This window comes from Symphalangus syndactylus, chromosome X (genome assembly GCF_028878055.3).
Source record: "Symphalangus syndactylus isolate Jambi chromosome X, NHGRI_mSymSyn1-v2.1_pri, whole genome shotgun sequence".
Classification (NCBI taxonomy): Eukaryota; Metazoa; Chordata; class Mammalia; order Primates; family Hylobatidae; genus Symphalangus; species Symphalangus syndactylus.
Window position 1 is genome coordinate 15,740,813 of NC_072447.2, and position 20,714 is coordinate 15,761,526.

The following is a 20,714-nucleotide window of genomic DNA, read 5'->3' on the forward strand; positions in this document are numbered from 1 at the left end:
GAGGCCGAGGCGGTCAGATCACGAGGTCAGGAGATCGAGACCATCCTGGCTAACACGGTGAAACCCCATCTCTACTAAAAATACAAAAAAAATTAGCCGGATGTGGTGGCAGGCGCCTGTAATCCCAGCTACTCAGGAGGCTGAGGCAGGAGAATGGCGTGAACCCAGAAGGTGGAGTTTGCAGTGAGCTGAGATTGTGCCACTGCACTCCAGCCTGGGAGACAGAGAGAGACTCTATCCAAAAACAAATTAGCTGTGTGTGGTGGTGCGAACCTGTAATCTCAGCTACTTGGGAGGCTGAGGCAGGAGAATCACTTGTACACTTGAGGCCAGGAGTTTGAGATCAGCTTGGCCAACATGGTGAAACCCGGTTTCTACTAAAAATACAAAAAATCAGCACAGCGTGGTGGCACACGCTTGTAATCTCAGCTGCTAGGGAGGCTGAGGCATGAGAATTGCTTGAACCTGGGAAGTGGAGGTTGCAGTGAACTGAGATCACCTCACTGCACTCCAGTCTGGACGACAGATGGAGACTCTGTCTCAAAACAAACAAACAAACAAACAAAAACATACTTATTGGCAATTGGTTGAAAGAGTTATCCGTAGTAAGGAATGTCTGGCATGTGATGGTGTTGTGGAGAATGAGGTTTTATCAGGCAGATGAAGCCTCCCAGGTAGCAGGCTTCTGAGAAGAGACTGCAAATGTTTTTTTTTTTTTTTTTTTGAGACGGAGTCTTGCTCTGTCGCCCAGGCTGGAGTGCAGTGGCACGATCTTGGCTCACTGCAAGCTCCGCCTCCCGGGTTCACGCCATTCTCCTGCCTCAGCCTCTCCGAGTAGCTGGGACTACAGGCGCCCGCCACCACGCCCGGCTAATTTTTTTTTTTTGTATTTTTAGTAGAGACGGGGTTTCACCGTGGTCTCGATCTCCTGACCTCGTGATCCACCCGCCTCGGCCTCCCAAAGTGCTGGGATTACAAGCGTGAGCCACCGCGCCCGGCCCGCAAATGTTTTTTTCTTTTTTTTTTTTTGATGGAGTTTCACTCTTGTCATCCAGGCTGGAGTGCAGTGGCGCAATCTTGGTTCATTGCAACCTCCGCCTCCCGGGTTCGAGTGATTCTCCTATCTCAGCCTCCCGAGTAGCTGGGATTGCAGGCAGGCACCACCACGACCAGCTAATTTTTGTATTTTTAGTAGAGACGGGGTTTCACCATGTTGGCCAGGATGGTCTCAATCTCTTGACCTCATGATCCGCCCGCCTCGGCCTCCCAAACTGCTGGGATGACAGGCGTGAGCCACCGCGCCCGGCCAGAGACTCCAGATGTTTCTTACCAGACTTAAGGTCTGTGTTGATGTTCGTGCTGAAAATATCAGAGGTGTTTGAACCAGAGTAACTCCATCTTAAAAAGAGTCTGGGTAAAATGAGGCTGAGACCTACTGGGCTGCATTCCCAGATGGTTAAGGCATTTTAAGTCACAGGATAAGATAGGAGATCGGTACAAGATACAGATCATAAAGACCTTGCTGATAAAACCGGTTGCAGGAAAGAAGCCGGCCAAAACACACCAAAACCAAGAAGGCCACAACAGTGACCTCTGGTGGTCCTCACTGCTACCTTCCCACCAGCACCATGACAGTTTACAAATGCCATGGCAACGTCAGGAAGTTACCCTACATGGTCTAAAAAGGGGAGACATGAATAATCCACCCCTTGTTTAGCATATCATCAAGAAATAACCATAAAGGCCAGGCGTGGTGTCTCATGCCTGTAATCCTAGCACTTTGGGAGGCTGAGGTGGGCGGATCACGAGGTTAGGAGTTCGACACCAGCCTGGCCAACGTGGCAAAAATAATAAATAAATAAAGCAAAAATAAAAATCTGAATGGACTCTCTCCTTGGCCAGGACACTGTAAAATTTAACGTGAAATTATTTCAATTTAAGTTTAAAATTCATGCCATGTTGGGAAGTGGAGGTTGGCCAGGCCTCACTACACCCCTCTGTTACCAGAAAGGGGTCCTCATCCAGATCCCAAGAGAGGGTTCTTGGATCTCACGCAAGAAAGAATTCAGGGCAAGTCCGTAGAGCAAACGGAAAGCGAGTTTATTGGGAAAGTAAAGAAATTAAAGAATGGCTACTCCATAGACAGAGCAGTCTCCAGGGTTGCTGCTTACCCATTTTTATGGTTCTTTCTTTCTTTCTTTCTTTTTAATTTTTATTTTGAGATGGAGTCTTGCTCTGTTGCTCAGGCTAGAGTGCAGTGGCCCCATCCCAGCTCACTGCAACCTCCGCCTCCCACGTTCAAGTGATTCCCCTGCCTCAGCCTCCCGAGTAGCTGGGACTACAGGCGTGCGCCACCATGCCTGGCTAATTTTTGTATTTTTAGTAGAGATGGGGGTTTCACCATATTGGTCAGGCTGGTCTCGAACTCCTGACCTCAAGTGATCCGCCCACCTCTGCCTCCCAAAGTGCTGGGATTACAGGCATGAGCCACCACACCAGGCCCGGGTAATATCTCTTATAGCCAGACTGATTTTAGAGTGACCTTCACATATTGTGACCCGTGAATGAGTTTCCTGGGCATGATGGTTAATACTGAATGTCAACTCGATTCGATTGAAAGATCCAATCAAAGCGTTGTTCCTGGGTGTGTCTGTGAGGGTGTTGCCAAAGGAGAATAACACCAGAGTCAGTGGACTCGGAGAGGCAGACCCACCCTCAATCTGGGTGGGCACCATCTCATCAGCTGCCAGTGTGGCCAGAATAAAAGCAGGCAGAGGAGCGTGAAAAGGCTAGACTGGCTTAGCCTCCCAGCCTCCATCTTCCTCCCTTGCTGGATGCTTCCTGCCCTGGACCACTGGACTCCAAGTTCTTCGGCCTTGGGACACAGACTGGCTTCCTGGTTCCTCAGCTTGCAGATGACCTATGGTGGGACCTCACCTTGTGATGGTGTGAGTTAATACCCCTTAATAAACTCCTATATATATATATATATATACACACATACATACACATATACATACATACATATATGTGTGTGTGTGTGTATCTTCTATTAGTTCTATTCCTCTAAGGAACCCTGACTAATACAATCTAAAAAGAGTACACATGAATAATCCACTCCTAGTTTCGCATATCATCAAGAAATAACCATAAAAATGGGGGCCAGGTGCGGTGGCTCGCGCCTGTTATCCCAGCACTTTGGGCGGCCGAGGCAGGTGGATCGCCTGAGGTCGGGAGTTTGAGATCAGCCTGGCCAACATGGTGAAACCCCATCTCTACTAAAAATACAAAAAAAATTAGCCGGGCGTGGTGGCAGTTACCTGTAATCCCAGCTACTCGGGAGGCTGAGGCAGGAGAATCGCTTGAACCTGGGAGGCGGAGGTTGCAGTGAGCCGAGATCATGCCACTGCACTCCAGCCTGGGCGACAGAGTGAGACTCTGTCTCAAAAAAATAAAAAAAGGTTGTATTCTTTTGAGTCCTTGATAGGCTTTGACGGAATACATCATTTATTAGTTTGGTGTAGAAGTAATGCAGTGAAAACAAAAACACCACAACCACAGAAACAGCAACAACAAAAAACACCCAGGCACAAAAGTGCAAAATGGCACAATCTCATTTGCATGAAGTGTCTAGAATAAGACTGTTTGCAGAGTCAGAGAGCAGATGGGTGATTGCTTAAGGCTGAGAGCAGGGAGATTGGGGAGTGACGGTTTAATGGGTATGGGGTGTTTTTTTGGGGGATTATGAAGGTGTTCTGGAACTAGATAGGGCTGGCGGTTGTGTAAAATGCTCAGTGCACTAAATCGTCTCTTCGTTAAAATGGCAAACTGTGTATAATGTGCATTTCCCACAGTAAGAAGCAACAGCAGCACAAAGGGAGGCGATAACTCAGGTCATATCACACCCTGCAGGCCCCATCACCCTTCCTCCTTCCTCTGTTCACCTCCTCCCTTTCCGGGCTCTGCAGATGAGCCCTGGCAGCCCTCCCCTGGCCGTCTGGACCCAGGCCTGCCTGTCTTGGTGCATTTTAGGACATTAAGTCTGGCTGGAACCTGAGAGCGTCAGCCATGCGGTAAGTCCCCACGTCCCTCCAGCAGTCTGGGAGGGGAGCTCTCTCCTCTGCTTTTGTACACCCTGGAGAAAATTGTCAGGCAGCAGACATGAAGAGCCTCTGGGAGATTCAGTGAGGGCTGGCAGGCAGGTGTCCAGGAGCCTGAGTGACTGGTGAGAGAAAGGACGTATTCCTTAAAGACAAATTCATCAAGGGATTGGTTTAAATAATTCCTGCTCTGCACATCCCAAATTAAGCTTCATCATCAGACACCGCATCTGTTGCCTTTTCTAGAAACATGAGCTCTCAGCTCAGTAATACCGTCTGTTGGGGTTTCAATGTTTCACCCCCCAGGGGAGCAGGTTTCCATACACCAAAGCTCTCCAAGGTCCAGTTCTGAGGACGGGGAACGCTGGCTGTCTGGTGACGGCCTTTCCAAAGCTGCCCTGTCCTCTTGCATTAAGAAAGATTAGTTTGCACTCGGGGAGGAGAGGCGCAGAAGGTTAACAAGATTAGAGAGAGCTCCTGAGACCTGCCGTGAGATTCCCTGAGGGATGTGGCTAATAAAACTGTAAAAACAACGCAGGCGGTGTCTCTCACGGCCGGGTCCTGATTTCAGAGCCGGAAATGTCTACCTCTTCTAGGCAGTTTGCTACCTCAGTAATTTAGGTTGTCAGTTGTGGTATCCAAGCCCCAGCACAGTTGTTTTGTTTGTTTGCTTGTTTTTTGCAGTTTGCAGGTGATACTTAGTTCCTAAAGATGTTTTTCTATTTTTCTTTTTTTTTTCTTTTTGTTTTGTTTTGTTTTTTGAGACGGAGTCTCGCTTTGTCACCCAGGCTGGAGTGCAGTGGCACAATCTCGGCTCACTGCAAGCTCCACCTCCTGGGTTCACACCATTCTCCTGTCTCAGCCTCCCAAATAGCTGGGACTATAGGTGCCTGCCACCATGCCTAGCTAATTTTTTGTATTTTTAGTAGAGACGGGGTTTCACCATGTTAGCCAGGATGGTCTCGATCTTCTGACCTCATGATCCGCCCGCCTCCGCCTCCCAAAGTGCTGGGATTACAGGTGTGAGCCACCGCGCCCGGCTTTTTTTTTTCTTTCCTGAGATGGAGTCTCGCTCTGTCACCCAGGCTGGAGTGCAGTGGCGTGATCTCGGCTCACTGCAAGCTCCGCCTCCCGGGTTCACATTATTCTCCTGCCTCAGCCTCCCAAGTAGCTGGGACTACAGGTGCCCGCCACCACGCCTGGCTAATTTTTTGTATTTTTAGTAGAGATGGGGTTTCACCGTGTTAGCCAGTATGGTCTCGATCTCCTGACCTCGTGATCCGCCCACCTCAGCCTCCCAAAGTGCTGGGATTACAGGCATGAGCCACCACGCCCAGTCTATTTTTCTGAACTAAGAAATGTGTATGTGTGTGCATATGGTTGTCTGACTGGTAGAGGTGGAAAGCTTCATGAATGTGTGTATGCGTGTGTGTTTCTGCGTGTGTCTGTGTGTGTATGTGTTTCTGTGTTATCTGTGCTTGTGGTTATGTTTGTGTCTGTACATATGCATGTGTCTTTGTGGATGTGTGTTTGTATATGTATGGTTGTCTGTGTGTATGTTTGCCTGTTTGTGTATGCATGTGATGTGTGTGTTTATATTTGTGTATTTGTGTCTCTGTGTGTGTGTGTATTATGTATTTGTGTGTGTTTGTGCATGTGTCTATTTGGGTGTGCATGTGTATGTGTGTGTGTGCATGTGTGTGTATATGCATGCTAGTGTGTGTGCAGTTGTTTGTGTATGCACTTGTGCATATGTGCATGTGTGAATATGTGTGTGTAGATATGGATATGTATCAGTGTGTATGCCTGTTAGTATCTGTGCATTTGTGTCTATGTGTATAATTGGGTGTGTGTGTGTATATGCATGCTAGTGTGTATGCAATTGTTTCTGTATGTATTTGTGCATATGTGCATCTGTGCATTTGTGTGTGTAGATATGGATATGTATGAGTGTGTTTGCCTGTTACAGTCTGTATGCATTTGTGTGAATGTGCTTGTTCATGTGTATTTTTTGGTGTGCATGTGTGTGTGTGTGCGTGTGTGTATGCATATGTGCATATATGCATGCTAGTGTGTTTGCAGTTGTTTGTGTATGCATATATGCATGTGTGCATTTGTGTGTGTAGATATGGATATGTATGAGTGTATATGACTGTTAGTGTCTGTATGCATTTGTGTGAGTGTGTTTGTGCATGTGTATATCTGGGTGTGTGTATATACGGATACGGATGAGCATGTATGCCTGTTAGTATCTGTATGCATTTGTGGGTATGTGTTTGTGCATGTGTATATTTGGGTGTGCATGTGTGTATGTGTGTGTATATATATGCATGCTAGTGTATACGCAATTGTTTGTGTATTTGTGCATATGTGCATGTGTGCATTTGTGTGTGTACATATGGATATAGTTGAGCATGTATGTCTATTAGTGTCTGTATGCATTTGTGTGTATGTGTGCATGTGTATACTTGGGTGTGCATGTGTGTGGGGGTGCATGTGTGTGTGCATGTGTGTATATGCATGCTAGTGTGTATGCAGTTGTTTGTATATTCATTTGTGCATATGTGCATGTGTGCCTTTGTGTGTGTGGATACAGATATGGATGAGCATGTATGTCGATTAGTGTCTGTATGCATTTGTGTGTATGCATTTGTGCATATGTGCATGTGTGCATTTGTGTGTGTATGTATGGATACAGATGAGTGTGTATGCCTGTTAGTGTCTGTATGCATTTGTGTGAATGTGTTTGTGCATGTGTATATTTAGGTGTGCATGTGTATGTGTGTATATGCATGCTAGTGTGTAGGCAATTGTGTGTTTGTGCATATGTGCACATGTGCATTTGTGTGTGTAGATATGGATATGTGCAAGCGTGTATGCCTGTTAGTGTCTGTATGCATTTGTGTGTATGTGTTTGTGCATGTGTGCATTTGTGTGTGTAGATATGGATATGTATGAGTGTATATGCCTGTTAGTGTCTGTTTGCATTTGTGGGTATGTGTTTGTGCATATGTGCATGTGTGCATTTGTGTGTGTAGATATGGATATGTACGAGTGTATATGCCTGTTAGTGTCTGTATGTGTTTGTGTGTATGTGTTTGTGCATATGTATATCTGGGTGTGTGTGTATATGGAGATGTATGAGCGTGTATGCCGGTTAGTGTCTGTTTGCATTTGTGGGTATGTGTTTGTGCATATGTGCATGTGTGCATGTGTGTGTGTAGATATGGATATGTATGAGTGTATATGCCTGTTAGTGTCTGTATGTGTTTGTGTGTATGTGTTTGTGCATGTGTGCATGTGTGCATTTGTGTGTGTAGATATGGATATGTACGAGTGTATATGCCTGTTAGTGTCTGTATGCATTTGTGTGTATGTGTTTGTGCATATGTGCATGTGTGCATGTGTGTGTGTAGATATGGATATGTATGAGCGTGTATGCAGGTTAGTGTCTGTTTGCATTTGTGTGTATGTGTTTTTGCATGTGTGCATGTGTGCATTTGTGTGTGTAGATATGGATATGTACGAGTGTATATGCCTGTTAGTGTCTGTATGCGTTTGTGTGTATGTGTTTGTGCATATGTGCATGTGTGCATTTGTGTGTTTAGATATGGATATGTATGAGTGTATATGCCTGTTAGTGTCCGTATGCATTTGTGTGAGTGTGTTTGTGCATGTGTATATCTGGGTGTGTGTATATATGGATATGTATGAGCGTGTATGCCAGTTAGTGTCTGTATGCATTTGTGGGTATGTGTTTGTGCATATGTGCATGTGTGCATTTGTGTGTGTAGATATGGATATGTATGAGTGTATATGCCTGTTAGTGTCTGTATGCGTTTGTGTGAGTGTGTTTGTGCATGTATATATTTGGGTGTATGTATATATGGATATATATGAGCGTGTATGCCTGTTAGTGTCTGTATGCATTTGTTTGTATGTGTTTGTGCATATGTGCATATACGGCATGTGTGCATGTGTATATTTGGGTGTGCATGTGTGTATGTGTGCGTGCGTGTATGCATGCTAGTGTATACACAATTGTGTATGTGTGCAGATGTGCAGGTATGCATTTGTGTGTGTATATATGGATATGGATGAGCGTATATGGCTGTTAGTGTTTGTATGCATTTGCGTGTGTGCATATGTGCATGTATGTGTGTATATATGGATATGGATGAGCGTGTATGCCTGTTAGTGTCTGTATGCATTTGTGTGTGTGTATGTGCATGTGAGCATTTGCATATGTGTGTATATATGTGTGTCTGCATGTGTGCATCTATATGTGTGTGCATGTATGTGCATGTGCGTATGTGTATAGGCACATGCTGATTTGTGTGTGTGAGGGGAGGGGGCACAGGCAGACCCTCTCTGTGTGGTCCCAGGTGGGGCCTGGTGGCAACAAGCCTGGTGCGTTCAGCCCTGGGTGGATGTGGTAGCGGAGGGAACAGCAGGGCAGCGTCCGAGGTGTGACAAAGCACAACTTGCCCCGAGAGAGTCCTGTGCTCTGGGCCATGTTGGCTTCTCGGGCCACAGGTGCATTCCTCACAGGTGACCTGAGGGTGGAGGAAAGGCCGTCTCTGCAGGCCAGGGGGCTCGCTGGTTATTGCTCACACCCAGTGTGCACCTGGACGGCACCAGAGATCTTCCTACCTCCCAGGAGCCGATGCACGATCTCCGGGAATCTGGCCCTCGTCACCCTCGACCTCGTGCACCACGAGACTCCATTTACAGACGGGAAGCGGCCTGGGGCTGACCTTGCTGACCCCTGTCCAGCCTCGATGGGTCTGAGATGCAGGTGCCATTGTCTTCCCAACAGCCGCGTGTGACCCAACACGAGTTCGGGAATGCGAACATTCTCCTCTCGGAGCTTCGCAAGCTGTTTTGGCACAAACTCACTGTTCAGCAGACTTCTTTGAACAAGGAGTCTTCTTAAAAATGACACTTAAGCCTGTAATCCTAGCACTTTGGGAGGCCGAGGCGGGCAGATCGCTTGAGGTCAGGAGTTCAAGATCAGGCTGGCCAACATGGAGAAACCCCATCTCTACTGAAAAATACAAGAATTAGCCAGGGTTGGTGGCGCATGCCTGTAATCCCCGCTACTCAGGAGGCTGAGTCAGGAGAATCGCTTGAACCCGGGAGGTGGGGGTTGCAGTGAGCCGAGATTGCACCATTGCACTCCAGCCTGGGCAACACAGCGAGTCTCTGTCTCCAAATAAAATAAAATAAGATAAAAAAGTAAAATAAAGTAAAATGAAATATAAATATAATAATAATATAATAATAATAAAATCTGCCTACATAGGTCAGCGTGCAGGCGGCGAATTGACTCCTTGCTCTGTGGCATCAGAGCCTTGGAGAAAACGGGGGTCACTGAGAAGGGGGGGCGGGTCAAGTAAGAAGAAAACGCCAGGGAGGCTGATGCAAATCCCAGACCTCAAGGAGCAAGGGAGGGGCTCTTCTATCGAGTCCTGACGCCCAGGGCTAAAGGTAGGGGAGAAGGAATCCGTTCTTTGCCTTCTCTCTCTTCCCGCCCCCCAGCCCCTGCACCTGCTCCCCATTGGCTGAGCCCAGTTGAAGTCACCCAGCCAGGGTGATGTCAATCAGAGCCAGGCTGATGTCAATTACACAGGGCCCTCTCTCTCTCTCTCTCTCTCTCTCTCTTCCCGCCCCCTAGCCCCTGCGCCTGCTCCCATTGGCTGAGCCCAGCTGAAGTCACCCTGCCAGGTTGATGTCAATCAAAGCCAGGCAGATGTCAATTACACAGGGCCTCCTCTCTCTCTCTCTCTTCCCGCCCCGTAGAGCCTGCATCTGCTCCCCATTGGCTGAGCCCTGATGAAGTCACCCAGCCAGGTGACGTCAATCAGAGCCTGGCAGATGTCAATTACATAGGGCCTTCTCTTCCTGCCCCCTAGCCCCGGCACCTGCTCCCCATTGGCTGAGCCCAGCTGAAGTTAACCAGCCAGGGTGATGTCAATCAGAGCCAGGCTGATGTCAATTACACAGGGCCTTCTCTCTCTCTCTCTTCCCGCCCCCTAGCGCCTGCACCTGCTCCCCGTTGGCTGAGCACTGCTGAAGTCACCCAGCCAGGTGATGTCAATCAGAGCCAGTCTGATGTCAATTACACAGGGCCTTCTCTCTCTCTCTTCCCGCCCCCTAGCGCCTGCACCTGCTCCCCATTGGCTGAGCTCTGCTGAAGTCACCCAGCCAGGTGATGTCATCTGTCTGTCTGCCAGGCCTATGTCAATTACACGGGGCCTTCTCTCTCTTCCCGCCCCCTAGCCCCTGCACCTGTTCCCTATTGGCTGAGCCTAGCTGAAGTCACCCCGCTATAGAGCCAGGCAGCTGTCAATCACACAGGGCCCACAACAGCCCAGAGATGGGTTGAGTACGAATCTGGGCGACCCAGTGAATCACGTCAGCGTCTGCACAGTGGGAAGGGGTCCCCTCTGGCACGTTGCTGCTAAGTTTCAACAGCGCTTAGAGGGGAAGCGGCAGAAGCAATTCGGCTTCTCAATGGGCTTGCCCCGGCGTGCACTTGAACGAAGCATTGGCAGGAAGGAAGCTTACAAATTCATCTGGGACCACCAGCTTCCAGGGATCCCGTGAGATGCGGGGCGTGGAGGGTTTGTGAAAACAGCAGAGTGAGTTATGTGTCATTTACTGGTGTTCTCTTCGCTCACATTGTTCTTTTGTTTTTTGTTTAAAAATAGGTGACTTTCAGGCCATACGCAGTGGCTCATGCCTGTAACCCCAGCACTTTGGGAGGCCAAGGCGGGAGGATCACCTGAGGTCAGGAGTTCGAGACCAGCCTGGCCCACATGGTGAAACCCTGTCTATAATACAAATACAAAAATTAGCCTGGCGTGGTGGGGGGTGCCTGTAATCCCAGCTGTTCAGGAGGCTGAGGCAGGAGAATCACTTGAGCCTGGGAGGCGGAGCTTGCACTGAGCCGAGATAGGGCCACTACACTCCAGCTTGGGCAACAGAACAAGACTCCGTATTAAAAAAAAAAAAGAAAAAAAAAAAAAAAAAAAGTGACTTTTAGGCCGTATATAGTGGCTCACGCCTGTAATCCTGGCACTCTGGGAGGCCGAGGTGGGAGAATCACTTGAGCCCAGGAGTTTGAGACCAACCTGGGCAACATAGGAAGACCTCGTATCCATTTATTAGATTAAAAAAAGAACAAGTGACTTTAATTTGTCAGAATGAGTTATACAAATTGTGTGCTTTTTAAAATTTTTATTTTTTTTTTTTAATTTTTTATTTTTTGAGACAGAGTCTCTGCCGCCCAGGCTGGAGCACAGTGGTGTGATCTCGGCTCACTGCAACCTCCACCTCCCGGGTTCAAGCGATTCTCCTGCCTCAGCCTCCTCAGTAGCTGGGATTACAGGCAAGTGCAACCATGCCTGGCTAATTTTTTTGTATATATATATATTTTTTAGTAGAGACGGGGTTTCACCATGTTGGTCAGGCTGATGTCGAACTCCTGATCTCGTGATCCGCCCAGCCTCCCAAAAGTGCTGGGATTACAGGCGTGAGCCACCGCACCCGGCCTTATTTTATTCTTTTTTAATTGAGAAAAATTGCACATATTCACGGGATACATAGTGATGTTTCTATGCATATAGTGTATAATTATCAGATCCTTATAACGTATAATGATCAATGTATAATTAATGATCAGATCCATATAACCTATAATGAGATGATTAATAGCACATCCATCATGTCAAACAGCCCTTCCTTCCTTCCTTCCTTCCTTCCTTCCTTCCTTCCTTCCTTTCTTCTGTTCTCTCTCTCTCCTTTCTTTCTCTCTCTCTGTTTTTCTTTTTCTGTCTCTCTCACTTTCTCTCTTTGGGTCTCTCTCTGTTTCTCTCTTTCTGTCTCTCTTTCTTTCTGTCTTTCTTTCTTTCTTGTCTCGCTCTCTCATCCAGGCTGCAGTGCAATGGCGTGGTCTTGGCTCACTGCAACCTCCACATCCAGGGTTGAAGCAATTCTCCTGCCTCAGCCTACCAAGTAGCTGGGATTACAGGCACATGCTACCATAGCCAGCTGATTTTTGTATTTTTAGTAGAGACAGAGTTTTGCTGTGTTGGCCAGGCTGGTCTGGAACTCCTGACCTCAGGTGATCCACCTGCCTCGGCCTCCCAAAGTGCTGCGATTACAGGCGTGAGCTACCATGCCCATCATTTCTTTGTGTAGGGAACATTTAATATCCTCCTTCCAACTATTTGAAACTGTAGAATGTACTATTGTTAACTATCATCATTCTACAGGGCTTTAGAACACTGGAATTTATTCCACCTGTCTAGCTGTAATTTTATATGCTTTAATAATTGTTTTCATATGGACATAATAGCTCTCCCAGAAGAAAAAATATAAAACAATAAATGTCACTCAGAACAGTAATCAGTAATGCTGTCAAAACTTTATTCAGGCTGTGTGTGGTAGCTCATGCCTGTAATCCCAGCACTTTAGGAGGACGAGGCGGGTGGATCATTTTAGGTCAGGAGTTCGAGACCAGATTGGCCAACATAGTGAAACCCTGTCTCTACTAAAAATATAAAAAAAATTAGCCAGGCCTGGTAGCAAGTGCCTGTCATTCCAGCTACTTGGGAGGCTGAGGCATGAGAATCACTTGAATCTGGAAGGCGGAGGTTGCAGTGAGCTGAGATCGCGCCATTGCACTCCAGCCACTGCACTCCAGAGACAGACTCTCTCTCTCTTTTTTTTTTTAATTTTTAAAAGGCAGGCAGATCACCTGAGGTCAGGAGTTCGAGACTAGCCTGGCCAACATGATGAAACCCCGTGTCTACTAAAAATACAAAAATTAGCCAGGCATGGTGGCAGATGCGTGTAATCTCAGCTACTCAGGAGGCTGAGGCAGGAGAATCGCTGGAACCCAGGAGGCAGAGGTTGCAGTGAGCCGAGAACACGCCACTGCACTCCAGCCTGGGCAACAAGAGCGAAACTCCGTCTCAATAAAACAAACAAACAATCAAAACCCTCCAAAACACAAGGATGTAGGGGTTTGTCAAGACAAGGACCCCTTGTGTCTGTGTGTTTGGACTTGAGGAAATAGTCCCCTGCAACCTCTAAAAGTCAATACATTTGATGTTTTCAAGGGTAGGTGGTAATCTTGCTGTAATCACTGACTTCAGAGCTATCGTTCATTCCTCGGATTGGGGTATGGGGGTAGGGAAAATAGCACCCATGATGACGGCCACATCCTAATTCCTGGATCCCTGCACCTGTGAACATGTGACCTCACATGGCAAAATGAATGTTGCAGGTGCGATGAAGCTAAGGATCTGGAGATGGGACACAATCCTGCATATTGGGTGGGCCCAGTGTCTTCACAGGGTCCTTAGAAGAGGAGGTAGCATGGTCAGAGGCAGAGAGATTGGAAGAGGCTCTGCAGCTGGCTTTCAAGATGCAGAGAGGGACCATGCATGAAGCATTGCCAGGTAGCTTTTGCTGGACTATAGTTCAATCCACTTCAATTGCATCCAGTTCCTTCTGAAAGCCCTAGAGGAAGGTCCATCATGTCTCCCCAGCTCCTGGGGGCTCCAGGCGTCCCTGGGCTTGTGGCTGCATCACTGCAGTCTCTGCTTCCGTCTCCACGTGGCCTTCTCCTCTGTGTCTGTGTCTCCTCTTCTGTCTCTCTCTCTTTTTTTTTTTTTTTTGGAGAGGGAGTCTTGCTTTGTCGCCCAGGCTGGAGTGCAGTGGTGCCATCTCGGCTCATTGCAAGCTCCGCCTCCCGGGTTCATGCCATTCTCCTGCCTCAGCCTCCTAAGTAGCTGGAACTATGGGCGCCCACCACCACGCCCGGCTAATTGTTTTGTATTTTTTGTAGAGACGGGGTTTCACCGTGTTAGCCAGGATGGTCTCCATCTCCTGACCTCGTGATCTGCCCGCCTCGGCCTCCCAAAGTGCTGGGATTAGAGGCATGAGCCACCGCACCCGGCCCCCTCTTCTGTCTCTTGTGAGGACAGTGGTCATTAGATTTACGTCCACTGTCCTACAGGATGATCTCATCTCAAGGTCCTTGAATTAATTATGTGTGCAGACACTCTGTTTCCAAATAAAATGTCACTGACAGGTACCAGGGGCTTAAGGCAACAGAAACTCATTCTCTCTCACTCTTAGAGACCAGAAGTCTCAGATCAACGTGTCTTAGGGCCGTGCTCCCTCCAGAGCTGTAGGGGAGGGTCCTTCCTGCTTCTCCCAGCTCCTGGGGGTTCCAGGTGTCCCTGGGCTTGTGGCCGCATCACTCCAGTCTCTGTGTCCATCTCCACGTGGTTTTCTCCTCTGTGTCTGTGTCTCCTCTTGTGTCTCTTAGAAGGGTGCCTGTCAGTGGATTTAGGACCCAAGTTAAATGCAAGATGATCATGTTTCAAGATCCTTAACTATATCACATGTAGAAAGACCCTACTTACAATTAAGGACACACTCTGAGGTTCTGGGTAGATGTGAATTTTTTTTTTGGTAGGGTGAGTGGGGGCACGTTTTAACCCAGTACAGGGACCTAACCCAAGACAGTGCCTTGATTAGGGAAGACAATGGGGTCATTTCATTCATAGAATCATGAATTGATGATTCCTCCTGTTTATCAAGCATTCTCTAAAATGTTCCCGGGCTGAGTGTGGAGCTCTGAGAACTCTTGAACAAACCTGTCCATGGCGGTTTCTGCCTTCTGTGCTTTATAATTTAGAGAAATTCGGCTGGGGGCGGTGGCTCACACCTGTAATCCCAGGACTTTGGGAGGTTGAGGCGGGCGGATCACCTGAGGTCAGGAGTTCGAGACCAGCCTGACCAACATGGAGAAACCCCATCTCTACTAAAAATACAAGATTAGCCAGGTGTGGTGGTGGGCGCCTGTAATTACAGCTACTCAGGAGGCTGAGGCAGGAGAATCGCTTGAGCCCAGGAGGTAGAGGTTGGGGTGAGCTGAGGTCACGTCATTGCACTCCAGCCTGGGCAGCAAGAGCGAAACTCCGTCTCAAATGATAATAATGATTTAGAGAAATTCATTATTTCTGTGCCTGGTGAATTGGTGTGCTTTCGCGGGCATGGATTACAGGATTTTTATCTTTCTTGGGGCATCTCCAGGGATGAAAGTCAGGTCCTGGACTTTTAAAATCAAAGGCCATGACGTTCGATGACCATTAAAGAGAAAGATAAAAGCTGCCACAAGTTTCCGTTTGTCTAATTGAGCATTTGCAGGCTGAGGAGTGGAAAGGTTGTTTCTGATGTCCGCAGGGGACCGTTTTACACCTGGAAACCTGACATTTCATTCACCGCAGCCCGCGGGGCGTGCCGGCGACTTCGCTTTTCACCCCCTCTGGCTCCTCTGTTTTTGAAGCTGAGAGAGATGATTTTCATTTCCGGCAACATGAATGAGGCTTTCTGGGCACTGGCCTGTGAGCAGGAAAAGGCTAAGACAGGTATAACCTGTCTTTGGGGCAGGCTCTCTTTGGGAGACCGAGGCGGGCGGATCACCTGAGGTCAGGAGTTTGAGACCAGCCTGGCCAACATGGTGAAACTCTGTCTCTACTAAAAATACAAAAATTAGCCGGGCGTGGTGGCGGGCACCTGTAATCCCAGTTACTTGGGAGGCTGAGGCAGGAGAATCATTTGAAATCGGGAGGTGGAGTTTGCAGTGAGCTGAGATCGCACCACTGCACTCCAGCCTGGGCAACAGACTGAGACTCTATCTCAAAAACAAATAAACAGCCGGGTGCAGTGGCTCACTCCTGTTATCCCAGCACTTTGGGAGGCCGAGGCGGGCAGATCATGAGGTCAGGAGTTCGAGACCAGCCTGGCTCACACTGTGAAACCCCATCTCTACTAAAAAAATACAAAAACTTAGCTGGGTGTGGTGGCGGGCGCCTGTAGTCCCAGCTACTCAGGAGGCTGGGGCAGGACAATGGCGTGAACCTGGGAGGTGGAGATTGCAGTGAGCAGAGATCACGCCACTGCACTCCAGCCTGAGCGACAGAGCGAGACTCCATCTCACAAGCAAACAAAGAAGAAAGAAAAACAAAAACAACTCAGACACATATATCATTATGTTTTCTTTTGTTTCTACGGGGAATCAAACATCTTATGACTCTGGCTTACTAGGGGTGGCTATTGTTTAAGTTACTATTTGGTTGTTTACTGTGTTATTCATTCACTCCCCGAATGGCTGGTTGCAGGGCTAGCTAGGTGCCCAGAATCTCTCTTGAAGAAACTCACAATTTTTCTTGTTATTTCCATGCCTCGAGGCGGGGGGTGGCAGGACCTTCGGAGGAGTCTCTGCTCCTTCTCAGCCATTTGTTTATGTTTCTTTTCTGAGACGGAGTCTCGCTCTGTTGCCCAGTGTGGAGTGCAGTGGTGCGATCTCGGCTCACTGCAACCTCTGCCTCCAGGTTCAAGTCATTCTCCTACCTCAGCCTCCCAAGTAGGTGGGACTGCAGGTGCCCGCCACCACGTCCAGCTATATATATTTTTTTTATTTTTAGTAGAGATGGGGTTTCACCACGTTGGCCAGGCTGGTCTCGAACTCCTGACCTCAGGTGATCCGCCTGCCTTGGCCTCCCAAAGTGCTGGGATGACAGGCGTGAGCCACTGTGCCAGGCCTTTGTCACCCAGTTTAAGCTTTCTTCCATCCCTAAACTCCTCTGTGTATCCTCTTCCAACTTCATGTTACTGCTTAGGGTTGCATTTGCCTCTCAAAGGCTTTTTCTTACAAACAGTGCATTTCCAGCCTTTCAGGCGTCCCCAGGTGTCTAGGACAGCTGAAGACCCAACGCTGGTCTGTAAAATCGCCATACGTCTTGTTTTCCACGCCACTGACACAGCCTTGGACAGCTCCTTTGTGGACTGATTGTCAGGCCTCTGAGCCCAAGCTAAGCCATGGTAACCCCTGTGACCTGCACGTACACATCCAGATGGCCTGGAGCAACTGAAGATCCCCAAAAGATGACATTCCACCATCGTGATCTGTTCCTGCTCCACCCTTACTGATCAGTTGACTTTGTGACAACACACGCTCCCCGCCCTTGCGATAATGTACTTTGTGATATTCCCCCGTGCTTGTGAATGTACTTTGTACGATACAGCCTCCTCAGCCTTGGGAAGGTACTTTGTAATATTCTCCCCCGCCCTTAAGAAGGTACTTTATAGGCTGGGTGTGGTGGTTCACACCTGTAATCCCAGGACTTTGGGAGGCCGAGGTGGGAGGATCATGAGGTCAGGAGATTGAGACCATCCTGGCTAACACGGTGAAACCCCGTCTCTACTAAAAATACAAAAAAATTAGCTAGGCGTGGTGGTGGGCGCCTGTAGTCCCAGCTACTCGGGAAGCTGAGGCAGGAGAATGGAGTGAACTCGGGAGGTGGAGCTTGCAGTGAGCTGAGATCGTGCCACTGCACTCCAGCCTGGGGGACAGAGTGAGACTCCATCTCAAAAAATAAAAAAGGAGGTAATTTGTAATATTCTCCCCACCCTTGAGAATGTACTTTGTCGGATCCACCCCCTGCCCACAAAAAATTGCTCCTAACTCCACCGCCTATCCCAAACCCTTAAGAACTAATGACAATCCTGCCACCCTTTGCTGACTCTTTTTTCGGACCCAGCCCACCTGCACCCATGAAATCAACAGCCTTGTTGTTCACACAAAGCCTGTCAGTGGACTCTCTCCACACGGACGCGGGTGACACGGATGTGTGTGAGCAAAAGATTTTGAAATTAAGAGGCAGGAGAGAAGGAAGCTGAGAGCTTGCTATTTCTGTGGACACTGGTTGTTATTGTATTGGGCCCTGTTAGAGTGGACCCTAGCTCAGAGCAGACATTTGATAACTGTGGAAAATGAATGAATGAATGAAGACACTAAATTTCTTGCAAGCACTGATTTCTAACTTTTATTAATTAATTTATTTTAGACACAGGATCTTGCTCTGTTGTCCTGGCTGCAGGGTAGTGGTGTAATCCTAGCTGACTGCAGTCTCAGACTCCTGGGCTCAGGCAATCCTCCTGCCTCAGCCATGTGAGTAGCTAGGATTATAAGCCTGTGCCACCACGCTTGGCTAGGTGTTTTTAAAATGTTTTTGGCTGGGTTCAGTGGCTCATGCCTGTAACCCGAGCACTTTGGGAGGCCAAGGTGGGAGGATCACTTGAGCCCAAGAGTTCGAGACCAGCCTGAGCAACATGGCAAAAACCTATGTCTACAAGAAATACAAATTTAGCTGGGGGTGGTGGCATACACCTGTGGTCCAAGGTACTCAGGGGGCTGAGCTGGGAGGATCACCGGATCCCGGGATGTCGAGGCTGCAGTGAGCCGAGATTGTGCCACTGCACTCCAGACTGGGTGACAGAGCGAGACCCTGTCTGAAATGAAATTTCAATAAAATAAAATAATTTATTTATAGACAATATGTCAATATGTTGCTCAGGCTGGTCTCAAACTTCTGGCCTTCAAGTGAACCTCCCACCTCGGCCTCCCAAAGTGCTGAGATTATAGGTGTGAGCCAGCATGGTGGCCCTGAGTCCTAACTTTCAAAAAAACAATTCTTTTGTGTCTATGTCTGTGTGTGTGTGTGTGTGTGTGTGATGTAGTCTCTCTCTGTCGCCCAGTGTGTGTGTGTGTGTGTCATGGAGTCTCTCTCTGTCGCCCAGTGTGTGTGTGATGGAGTCTTGCTGTATTGCCCAGGCTGGAGTGCAATGGCACTATCTCAGCTCACTGCAACCTCTGCCTCCCGGGTTCAAGTGATTCTCCTGCCTCAGCCTCCTGAGTAGCTGGGGTTACAGGCGTGCACCACCAAGCCCAGCTTATTTTTTGTATTTTTAGTAGAGACAGGGTTTCGCTATGTTGGCCAGGCTGGTCTCAAACTCCTGACCTCAAGTGATCCACCGACTCAGCCTCCCAAAGTGCTGGGATGACAGGTGTGAGCCACCGTGCCCAGCCTTTCATAAGAATAATTCTTAGAAGAATCCTGCCTACCGCAGAATTGCCTCATCTCTCCCCTCACTTTGTGTCCAAAGGGAATTCACAATCTCCATTCCGGGGTTTGAGCGCAGGCTGACATGACATTCAGCTCTTCTGGGGACTTGCAAATGCTTTGCAAAGATATGAAAGGGGTCAGGCGTGGTGGCTCACGCCTTTATTCCCAGCACTTTGGGAGGCCGAGGCAGGCAGATCACGAGGTCAGGAGTTCGAGACCAGCCTGGCTAACCTGATGAAACTCCGTCTCTACTGAAAATGCAAAAATTATCTGGGCGTGGTGGTGCGCACCTGTAATCCCAGCTACTCAGGAGACTGAGGCAGGAGAATCTCTTGAACCCGAGAGGCGGAGGTTGCAGTGAGCTGAGATTGTGCCACTGCACTCCAGCCTGGGCGACAGAGCAAGACTCCTTCTCAGAAAACAAACAAAAAACCAAACCAAAACAACAACAAAAATAAAAACAAAAAAACCCAAAATCCCCACAAAGGTATGAAGGGGAGAGGGGCATTCTTGGGTGTAATATTCTCAATGAGCACCAGGTGGCGCTGGTGAGGCACCAGCCACACAAGGCGTCTTGAAGCGTGAACTGCCCGAAACGGTGACTTTTGTGTCCACAGTACCTGGTATGTGGTCAAACACTGGGCTACATGGTGCTGTGAAGGTGTCTTTCAGATGAGATGCACATTTTGTTCAGAGTTTGAATGAAGCCGGTGACCACGCACAATGAGGGTGGGCCTCGTCCGATCAGTTGAAGGTCTTAAGAGCAAAGACCAGTATTTTCCAAGGACAAAAGGATTCTGCCTCCCGGGATTCAGGTTCCAGCTGCAGCATTAACTCTTCTCGGGGTCTGCAGCCTGCTGGTCTACCTGAAGATTTTAGTGTTTCCCCTTCAGAATCATTGAGCCAATTCCTTAAAATCTTCCTTACTTAGATATCTATATGCACATGCATAAAACCAACATATACCTCCCTCATAGCCAATTCCTTAAAATCTCTCTCTCTCAAATATCTATATGCATGCGTAAAACCAACATATACCTCCTACATGGCCAATCCCTTAAAAATCTCTTTCTTAGATATTTATATTTGTATGTGTAAAACCAACATATACCTGCTACTTAGACAATTCCTTAAAATCTCTCATTCAGATATCTATATATGCATGCATAAAATCAACATAAACCTCCTACTTAGCCAATTTCTTTCTTTATCTTTTTCTTTTTTTTTTTTTTGAGACAGAGTCTTGCTCTGTTGCCCAGGCTGCAGTGCAATGGCGTGATCTCGGCTCACGGAACCTCCACCTCCCAGGTTCAAGCAATTCTCCTGCCTCAGCCTCCCTAGTAGCTGGGATTACAGGCGCCCACCACCACGCCTGGATAATTTTTGTATTTTTAGTAGAGACAGGATTTTACCATGTTGGCCAGGCTGGTCTCAAACTCCTGACCTCAGGCAATCTGCCCGCCTCGGCCTCCCAAAGTGCTGGGATTACAGGCATGAGCCACCACGCCCGGGCTTAGCCAATTTCTTAAAATCTCTCTCAAATATCAATATATGTATATATGAAACCAACATATACCTCCTACTTAGACAATTCCTTAAAATCTCTCTCAAATATCTATATGCA

At 48.0% G+C, this 20,714-nt stretch overlaps 1 long non-coding RNA gene across 1 annotated transcript in view; it reads left to right on the forward strand.

Annotated features, from left to right (window-relative positions):
- Positions 1 to 3,949: 3,949 nt before the first annotated feature.
- The window catches only part of LOC134736040 (uncharacterized), a 78,926-nt gene continuing 62,161 nt past the window's right edge, over positions 3,950 to 20,714 (forward strand). Inside the window, exon 1 of the long non-coding RNA XR_010119740.1 lies at positions 3,950 to 4,073. This is a non-coding gene — a long non-coding RNA (uncharacterized lncRNA). The remainder of the gene's footprint in view (positions 4,074 to 20,714) is intronic.